The 8815-nt window shown below is 41.3% G+C and overlaps 2 pseudogenes; both read right to left on the bottom strand.

The window, feature by feature from the left end:
• Positions 1 to 2648: 2648 nt before the first annotated feature.
• LOC138146444 (ribose-5-phosphate isomerase pseudogene) lies at positions 2649 to 3607 on the bottom strand (annotated as a pseudogene).
• Positions 3608 to 5001: 1394 nt separating this feature from the next.
• On the bottom strand, positions 5002 to 7392 carry LOC138146462 (matrin-3 pseudogene; annotated as a pseudogene).
• Between the last annotated feature and the right edge of the window lie 1423 nt (positions 7393 to 8815).

Below are 8815 nucleotides of genomic sequence, written 5' to 3'. Positions count from 1 at the left end.
AGTTCTGTATCCCAAAAGAGAGAGAAAAGAAAGAGGGAAAGGAAGTACATACAAAAATGTTTATAGCAGCTCTTTTCCGGGGGCAAAGAATTAGAAAATGAGGGAATGCCCATCAATTGGAGAATGACTGTGGTATGTGATTGTGATGGAATACTTTTGTGCTAAAAGAAATGAGTGGGATGCTCTCAAATTAACCTGGAAAGACCTACATGGGCTGATACAAAGTGAAATGTACTCTGTACAAAGTAACAGCAATATTGGAAGATGATCAGCTGTGAATGACTTAGCTATTCTTAGCAACACAGTGATCCAAGATAGTTCTGAAGGATTTATGGTAAAAAATGCTATCCATCCTCAGAGAAAGAACTGATGGCGTCTGCATACAGACTGAAGCATACTTTTAACTTGATTTTTCTTGAAGTTTTTTTTAACCTATGTTTTCTTTCACAACATGACTATTATGGAAATGTTAACTATATTGAATTGTTTGCTTTCTCAATGGGGGAGGGAGGTGGGGAGGAAAGGAGAGAATTTAGAACTCAAAGTTTTAAAAATGAAGGCTAAAAATAGTTTTGAAACAAGATAATTCTGCATTGTGTCCTTGCTAGAAAGGCATCCCCTGAATGTATGACCCATGAGTATGTGTATGTATATATATATATGTATGTGTATATATACATATATATATACATACATATATATATATACATATGTACAGAATGCTTGGATATGAAAGGAGAATATCTAAAAAATAAAATTAAAGGGTGAGAGAGGAATGTACTGCAGAAAGAGAAAGGGACAGGAATAACAGGGGTAAATTATCTCACATAAAAGAGGTAAGAAAAAGGTTTTATACTGGCATAGAAAAAGGCGGAGTAAGTGAACCTTACTCTCACCAGAATTGGCTCAAATTGGGAATGGCATACACATATATTTGGGAATAGAAATCTATCTTATCCAACAGGAAAGTAAGAGGAGAAGGGAATGAGAGAAGAGGGGTGGTGGTAAAAGGGAGGGCATGTTGGGAGGGTGGTTAGAAGGAAAATGCTTTTGAGGAGGGACAGGGTGGAGAGAGAGAGAAAAGAGAATAAGTTGGGGGGAGGCAGGGATTGGATAAATAGAATGGAGGGAAATACTGTCAGCAACAGTAACTGTGGGGAAAAAATTGAAGCAAGTTTCCCTGATAAAGACCTCATTTTTCAAACATAAAGACAACCGAGACAAAGTTATAAAAATAAGAGCCATTCCCCAATTGATAAATGATGCAAACATAAGAACAGTTTTCACATGAAGCAATCAAAGCTAACTATAGCCATATTTTAAAAAATGGTGTCATACACTATTGATTGGATAAATGTAAATTAAAACAGTTCTGAGCTACTATCTCATACCGATTAGACTGACTAACAGGACAGAAAATAAATGATCAATGGTGGAGAGGATTCAGGAAAAATGAGACATTAATACATTGATGGTGGAGTTTTGAACTGATTCAATTATTCTGTAGGGCAATCTGGAAAGGGCTATAAAACTATACATACCCTTTGACCTAGCAACAGGACTATTAAATCTGTATCCCAAAAGAGATTAAAAAAAAAAAACCAAAAATGGAAAAGGACATATGTTTACAAAAATATTTACATCAGCTGTTTTCTGGCAGCAAAAAATTGGAAACTGAGAGGATGCCTATCAATTGGGGAATGTCCAAAAAATTTTGGTATGTGATTATGATGAAATATTATTGTGCTGTAAATAATGATGAGAAGGATGCTTTCAGAAAAACCTAGAAAGATTAACATGAGCCGATGCAAAGTGAAATGTCCTATGTACAAACTAACAGCAAAATTGTAAGATGATCAACTTTGAATAACTTGGCTATTCTCAGCAATACAAAGATCCAAGACAATTCTGAAGGACTTATGATGAAAAATGCTATCCATTCTCAGAGAAAGAACTAATGGTGTCTGAATACAGATTGAAGCATACCACTTTTACTTTCTTTTTCTTGAGGTCTTATTTGTTGTTTTTGTATTTTTTTGGTCTATATTTTCTTTCACATCATGACTATTATGGAAATGTTTTGTTTTGTTTTGTTTTTGAAGTGGCACTGAGTTGTTTTATTTCAACACACACAGAACGTAAAGAGGAGACATCTGATGCCCAACTGTGCAAGGGACGAACTCAAGGGTGAGCAAGGCAGACAAAGAATCCAAGAAAGGTCGACAACAGAAAAAAATCCACCTGAGAAGAGAAGGCTCTCCCAGCAGCATTAGGGCCGTACTGGGGAAGTCCTTGTGGGCAGGGAGGCTGAGGCTCTCATGTCTCCCAGTCTGGGTGAATAGTCTGACCTTGATCAAGGGGCAATGGTACTGAGGTCAACACAGCTTGTCCATGAGGGCACTGTCAAAAGCATCACTCAGCTCTGCACACGCCTGATCTAAAATGTGACTACATACTGCGAGTTATTAAAATGTAAACTCAAAAACAAACCAAGAATGAAGGCATGAAGATCGTCAATGGTTCCAGTAAGGCATCAGAGGGCTGCTGGCAAAGCCCTTTATGGACTGGGCTGGCACAGCAGCTGACATTGTGGGATTCCCCAGCACACCAAACACTCAGAAACTTAATAAGAAACCAGCAGCCTCAAGTCAAGGATTCAAAAACTGTCCTTTTTTTGGTAGTATTTCATATAAAACATGAAATCAAGTTTTTTTCTTTAAAAAAGTGAGTATTTTTAGATAGAAAAAATATATGCTTCTCTATTTCCTTAAAAAAAATTTTACAGGGGCATTCAATAACACTTCAGGAGCCCCCCACGCTCTGACCGGCCGTCCTGGGGCAAGTATATTAAGGTAAAGACTCTCAGGCTTCTCTGCCTCGCCATCTTCCCATGCCAAAGTAGACTCTATCAGCCATGTTGATAAAGAGACCCGTGTCCACAACTCCTGGTATCATTTTGATGGCTGTGTTCACTTCACTCCATTTATGTACCCGGTCCAGCAGGAAGTTTCCATTATCCGTCACCACAGGGCCTGCCTTGCGCTCGGCCATCCGCAGCTCAGCCACCGTGCCGAACATCCAGGCCAGGGCCCTGCTCACAGGGACATATGCCATTGGGATGACTTCAATAGGGATTCCCTTCACCCAGTGGTCACCGAGGTTCTTTGAATCCTTCCTATAATCAGCAATAACAATAAAACATTTGGCATAGCCAGCTACAATCTTCCCCTGAGTCAGACAGCCTCCACCACCTTTGATGAGATTGAGGTCGGCATCTACTTCATCAGCACCGCCAATAGCAAGATCAAGCTCTGGGTGGCGGTCCAGGTCACTTAGGGGTAAGCCATTCTGAAGAATTAGCTGCCGGGCCTGAAAGGACGTAGGAATACAGACAACACAGGTTTTCTTGTTTGGTTTTTCAGCTATCCTCTGTACAGCATGGACGATGGTAGAACCAATGCCGATCCCCAGCACTTGGTTATTCTTCACGTGGTTCTCCACGGCCGCGCGGCCGGCCAGAAGCTTGGCTTCCTCAGTCTTGGACATGGTCCGGGCGGTGGGTGCGGGAGGTAGCGGGGGCGCGGGGGCGAGCTCGGGAGCTGGCGGAGCGCGCACTGGGGCCTGGGCCGCCGCCACTAGGTGTCCGCTCCCCCCGCCCGAGGGCTGGGGCTGGGGAGGCGGCACGTGCGGCTCTCCCGCGCGCCAGCTCCCCCCGCCTCCCCTGTGGAAATGTTTTGCAGGACTGCATATGCATAACCTATATCGAGTTGTTTGCCTTCTTGATAAGGGTGGAGTTGGGGAGGGAGGAAGGGAGAGAATTTGGAGCTCAGAATTTTGGAAACAAATATTGAAAACTGTTTTTGCATGCAACTGGGGAAAAAATAAGATACTAAAAAAAAAATTAAAAATTTCAACTGCTCTCCAGGAGTGGGAAACCTGAGGCCTTCTAGATCCTCAAGTACAGCCCTTTTGACTGAATCCAAACTTCACAGAACAAATCCCCTCAATAAAAGGACTTGTTCTGTAAAACTTGGACTCAGTCAAAAGGCTGAACCCAAGGACCTATAGGGCCACATGTGACCTTGAAACTGAAGGTTCCCCACCTGTTATCCATTTCAGTTTTATGAGTAAATTCATCCCTTGAACATTCTTAACTACAATTTTTCCTCATTATCCTTCTCACCCTGTTTACCCTATTCTCCTCACTCCTCTGCTTTACTTCTACCCACTACCTTGCCCTCCTATTCCTTAACTTGACTATCCCCTTAAAAATCCCTCCCTTATCCTCTCCCCCACCATATCCCCTTGCCTTCTTACTTCTCTCTGAATTTAGAAGACATGTCTACATTGATATATATATATATATATATATTTATTTATACACATACACACACACACATATATATATATCCACCCATCCATCCATCCATCTTCCTTTTAACCCATTGTCAATAAGAGTAAGGTTCTAGCAATAATCCCTTTCCCTCCACTAGCTTCTTCTGTATAAATATTGCCTTTTATGCCTCATTTGTATGAAGTAAATACTCCTTTTTATCTCTTCCTACAGTTTTATTATTTTTTTTAGAATTGTTCCATCATACTCAGCTAAGCCCAAGTTTTTCTTTCGAACTACCAAAATAACAATGACAGTCACAAGAGTTCTGCTAATATTTTCACAAAAATAAAATACACAATTTGACTTTTTTAAGTACCTAATAATTGGTCTTTAATGTTTACCTCATATTTTTCCTGGCTGTTATTTGTTGAATTTCCTCTTAAGTTCTTTGGGGTTTGTCCCAGAAAACGGAAAGTCTTTCTGTATGTTAAATTTCCATTCAGTATGTTAAATGTCCATTTTGTTTTTCATTCAGGATTAGGCTTAAGCTTTCTGGGTAAGTTACCCTTGGTCATGACTCCAGCACTTTGCTCTATAGAATATAATATTCCAAGTACTATCACCCTTCAACATAATAGTTGCTAGGTCTAGATACTTTCTTCTCTCTAGGTTTTCAGGACACTACCTGAAGGTTCTTTTTTACTATCATCAGCCGCATCACCTAAATTAGCAAGGTCAGTCTCATCTCCCACTGAGCTGCCACTTTCTAGCAGGGCAGATGCTTCTTCTTCATCCACAAGTAGCTCGGCTTCAGATTCAAGAAGTAAACCAGGTTCTTGCTCTGCCTGTTCATCTTTTATATCTATCAGTGCCTTCACTTTGTTTCTCTTCCTGTTCTTTCCCTTCAGCTCCACTATCACTCTTCTGGCTGCCCTTAGTCTTGGACTTTTTATCACTTGGAGAGTCTTTGCCATCTGGAGAGTAAGATCTCTTTCGAGATTTATCTTTCTTTACCAGATCACGTCCTCTGTTGGGAACCTGCAAAACCAAATTTTTGTATTTCTCAGAGAAGTCAACCTTCCCATCATGGCCCTGGAACAAAGGGCCTTTTTGGCACAGGGCTTGACCACAGCCAGAGCGCCCTTCTGGGTTTCTGTTTCTATGAAGGCCAGGCTCTTCATCCTCATCAATGTGTTATTCCTTATCTTTCCCTAGGGCTCAGCAAGTTTGATGACGGCTCTGTCAGAATAGCCAGAATGGGGCAAGTTGCTGAGATGGATCACCCATCCATAAGGCTTCTGTTCACATTTCTGATCAGGTTTCCCACCTTCAAGTTTCTTTATTCTTTTATACTTCTGGGTAAATGGCCTCTTACTGGTTTGCCAAATACTAGTGCTAGTGTGGTTGTATAATCATCCGCTGTAGCCTGAGCATCTTCTGTGCTAGACATTTCAATGAATGCCTCATTGATTTTATCTAAGATTAGATGATTTGAAATCACCCCAAATGGTTCAACCAGCTGCAAAAGTTGGTCTCTCCAGTTTTTCCCCTGCTGAAAATCTATAATGTGAACAGCTCTGCTAGTTTCCACTCTGCCTTTTTGCATGTGTCTTGGTCCTTGCATATTTCCATTTCCAGCACCCATATTTCCTCTTGGTCTAACAGGTGGTCCCCCAAGATGGAATGAGGGAGGAGGGGGCCCCCAGATTCCAGGTGCTGGGTTTGTAGATTGCTGCAACATGAATGGATCACCTATTCCATGTCCAGAATCATTGTTAGGATTCTGTTCTGCAGAGATTTCAAGAAGAAGTTGGCAGTATCAACTGTGTGTTGCTCCATTGATGTGTTGATTCCACTCCTTATTAGAATGAACTGGCATATCACATATGGGGATCCCCATCACAGATGGGGACAACCTTTCAGTAAGAATACATGGAAGTCTTCAATATTTCTTCTTGGAGAAGGGCCTCTCTTTTTCTCAAAGAGAGATCTCTCTTGTAAAGGACCAGGACCACAACCCATTCTCTCATACTCACTGTAAAATTTATGATAGTTGTGTGAGGGCTCACCATAAAAAGATTCATCCCCGCACCTTCCTCCATCTCTTAATCTGTCATCTCCATAACCCATTCTGTCATAATAACCAGATTCTTGAGAACGACTTCCATGGTCATAGTCAAGCACTGGGTTGACACTAGGACCACAATTGTCAAAACTATCTCTTCTAAAGTGTCTTTTTTTCTTTCCAATCATCGCTAGGCTCTCTGTATGGTGGCTCCCGTGTAGCAGATCTGCCATCTGTACCATGACTCAGTGAACGGCCTTCTTCAGTTCTCCTCCTTTTAAGTTGTAGAAGGACATGGGGCAAATTTTCAGGAGTAATCTTGTCCTCTGGATAACAGCTCAGTTCATCTAAGTCTCTAGCAGACAGGCCAAAACAGGCCAAAATGTTACTGGCCTGGTCTGCATCTCCATAGTGTTGAGAAGATAAAGGGAGTGGACCTCTACTTGCGATGTTAAATATAGATTGCAAATTATAGGAAGAAGTACTAGCAGAAGACAGTACACTATGAGGTCCTTGTTGATTCAATGAAGAACGCATTCCAAGATTCATTAAACTAGCAAGACATGCAGTATCCTGGCTTCTCTTTCCAAGAGATGCTGGCATACTTAAAGACTGGATAGCAGCAGCAAGAAGGCTTTTCCTGCAGATAGGTCACTCCCATCACCTTGTGAGTCCCTACTGAGAGATGACTGCTGGAATGACTTGGACATTATAGAACAATCTTTTGTCTACCTTATGGATCAAAATTTTTTTTTCAAAGATAGTCACAAAGAAAGCTCAGACTAGAAAGCTAGTTAACTTTGCTTCAAAAATGGTAACGCCAAGAAAAAAGGATCAATGACTGGAGATTCTTCTTCAAGCTGAGAACCAGCAGACAACTCCATTTCACTGATACATCAGTGAAGGGCAGGAGGAGGAAGAACTGCAACATCTCTCCTTGAGTGGGACGCTGGTGAATTGTTGTTTCTTGTAACCAGAAAGGACAACTGCAAGCCAGAAATCTATCCGAGGCTGGCCTTGGAGCTACAAAGCTTTTTGCCTGATGAAGATGTGACTGCCACCTTGAGAGATCTGGCTTCCTCCCAGGATGTCCCCCTAAGAGATCGAGCTGCTTCCCTAGGACATCTGTTGCCCCCCAGGGAAATGTAATTGATCTCTTGGGAAACATGACAGAGACACCAGCTCCCTGTCTGACCAGATGAAGGCCTCGGTGACTTATTGCTTCCCTTAAAGGAGGAATTCTCAAGTAATTTGAAAAAGAGGGATATTTTTTTTTTACCATTATATAACAGTTGCCATAATATGATCCATCTTCCTTGTCAGTAATAGTCACAGCTAACACTTAGACCAAGGTTTACTCTTTGCCATGTCCTGCACTAAACACTTCACAGTGATGATCTCATTTGACTCCCAACCTTGGAGGTAAGAACGAATCTTATCCTAATTTTACAGATAAGGAAACTGAGACAATCAGAGGATAAGTGACTTGCCCATGGTCACACAGGAAGCATACAAGATCATATTTGAACTGGGGTCTTGTTGATTCCAGGCACAGGACTCTAACTACTGGACCACCTATAACCCTTTTAAGGGGGAAGTGAGTTATTTGGATGCTTGGACATTTCCAAGGCCAAGCTGAGTGGTGGGATAGGATTTTGATTTTTTTTTCCTGTAGGACCAATATTCATTTCAGGGTTAGGCTGGGACTTCAGCAAACAAAAAAACCCCCAAAGCTTAGTACCCTTAGGGACTCTAGGCAACTCTCTAAGACCCAGCTTTGGAGAAGGTTTTGACCTGCTTTTGGAAGAGGGAGTTCCCCAGAAGCAGCCATTCACCAACCTATAAAATGCCAGAGTGGGAATCATTTCCTAATTACCCTGAGCCAAGGACTCTAACAGTGCACAGAGAAAGAAAAAGAGAGAATATGAAGAATGTGTGGGAAAAGGTACATTTAAATCTGTGTAATATATGTTAAATTGCTTGCCTTTTCAAGAAGGTGGGAAGTGAGGAGGGAGAAAGTATTTCAAACTCAAGATTTTTAAAATATGAAGCCTTGAAGTTTTTTACATGTCTTGGTAGGGATTTAGGAATTTGATTTTCAAAAGACATGATTCTTAAAACAATATTCTTTATAACTGGTAATAATTAATGGAATAAATATTTTTTTTTAAAAACTTAGCTCAGTATCCTGGGAGAGGAGGTTAGGACTGTGCACAGTGCTGGATCCTCCCCAGTCATTAAGAAGTTATCTGTAAATAATAGTGTACATCAGTGGTCCCCAAAACACCATGTTCGACTTGTTAATTAAGTAAATCAATAAGTAGGGAAAGAATATAAGGGGCAGCTGGATCAGTGTAGCCCCCAGTTTAGGTCATAGTGCACAAGGCACTTCTCCTGACTGAGGAGCAGCTAGC

The sequence above is a fragment of the Petaurus breviceps genome, unplaced genomic scaffold, assembly GCF_028583685.1.
Source record: "Petaurus breviceps papuanus isolate PSGF00001 unplaced genomic scaffold, PetGlider_PUasm1.0 90762, whole genome shotgun sequence".
NCBI classification, from domain to species: domain Eukaryota; kingdom Metazoa; phylum Chordata; class Mammalia; order Diprotodontia; family Petauridae; genus Petaurus; species Petaurus breviceps.
The sequence above is the reverse complement of the archived record's forward strand: the minus strand, read 5'-3'. Positions and strand labels throughout refer to the sequence as shown.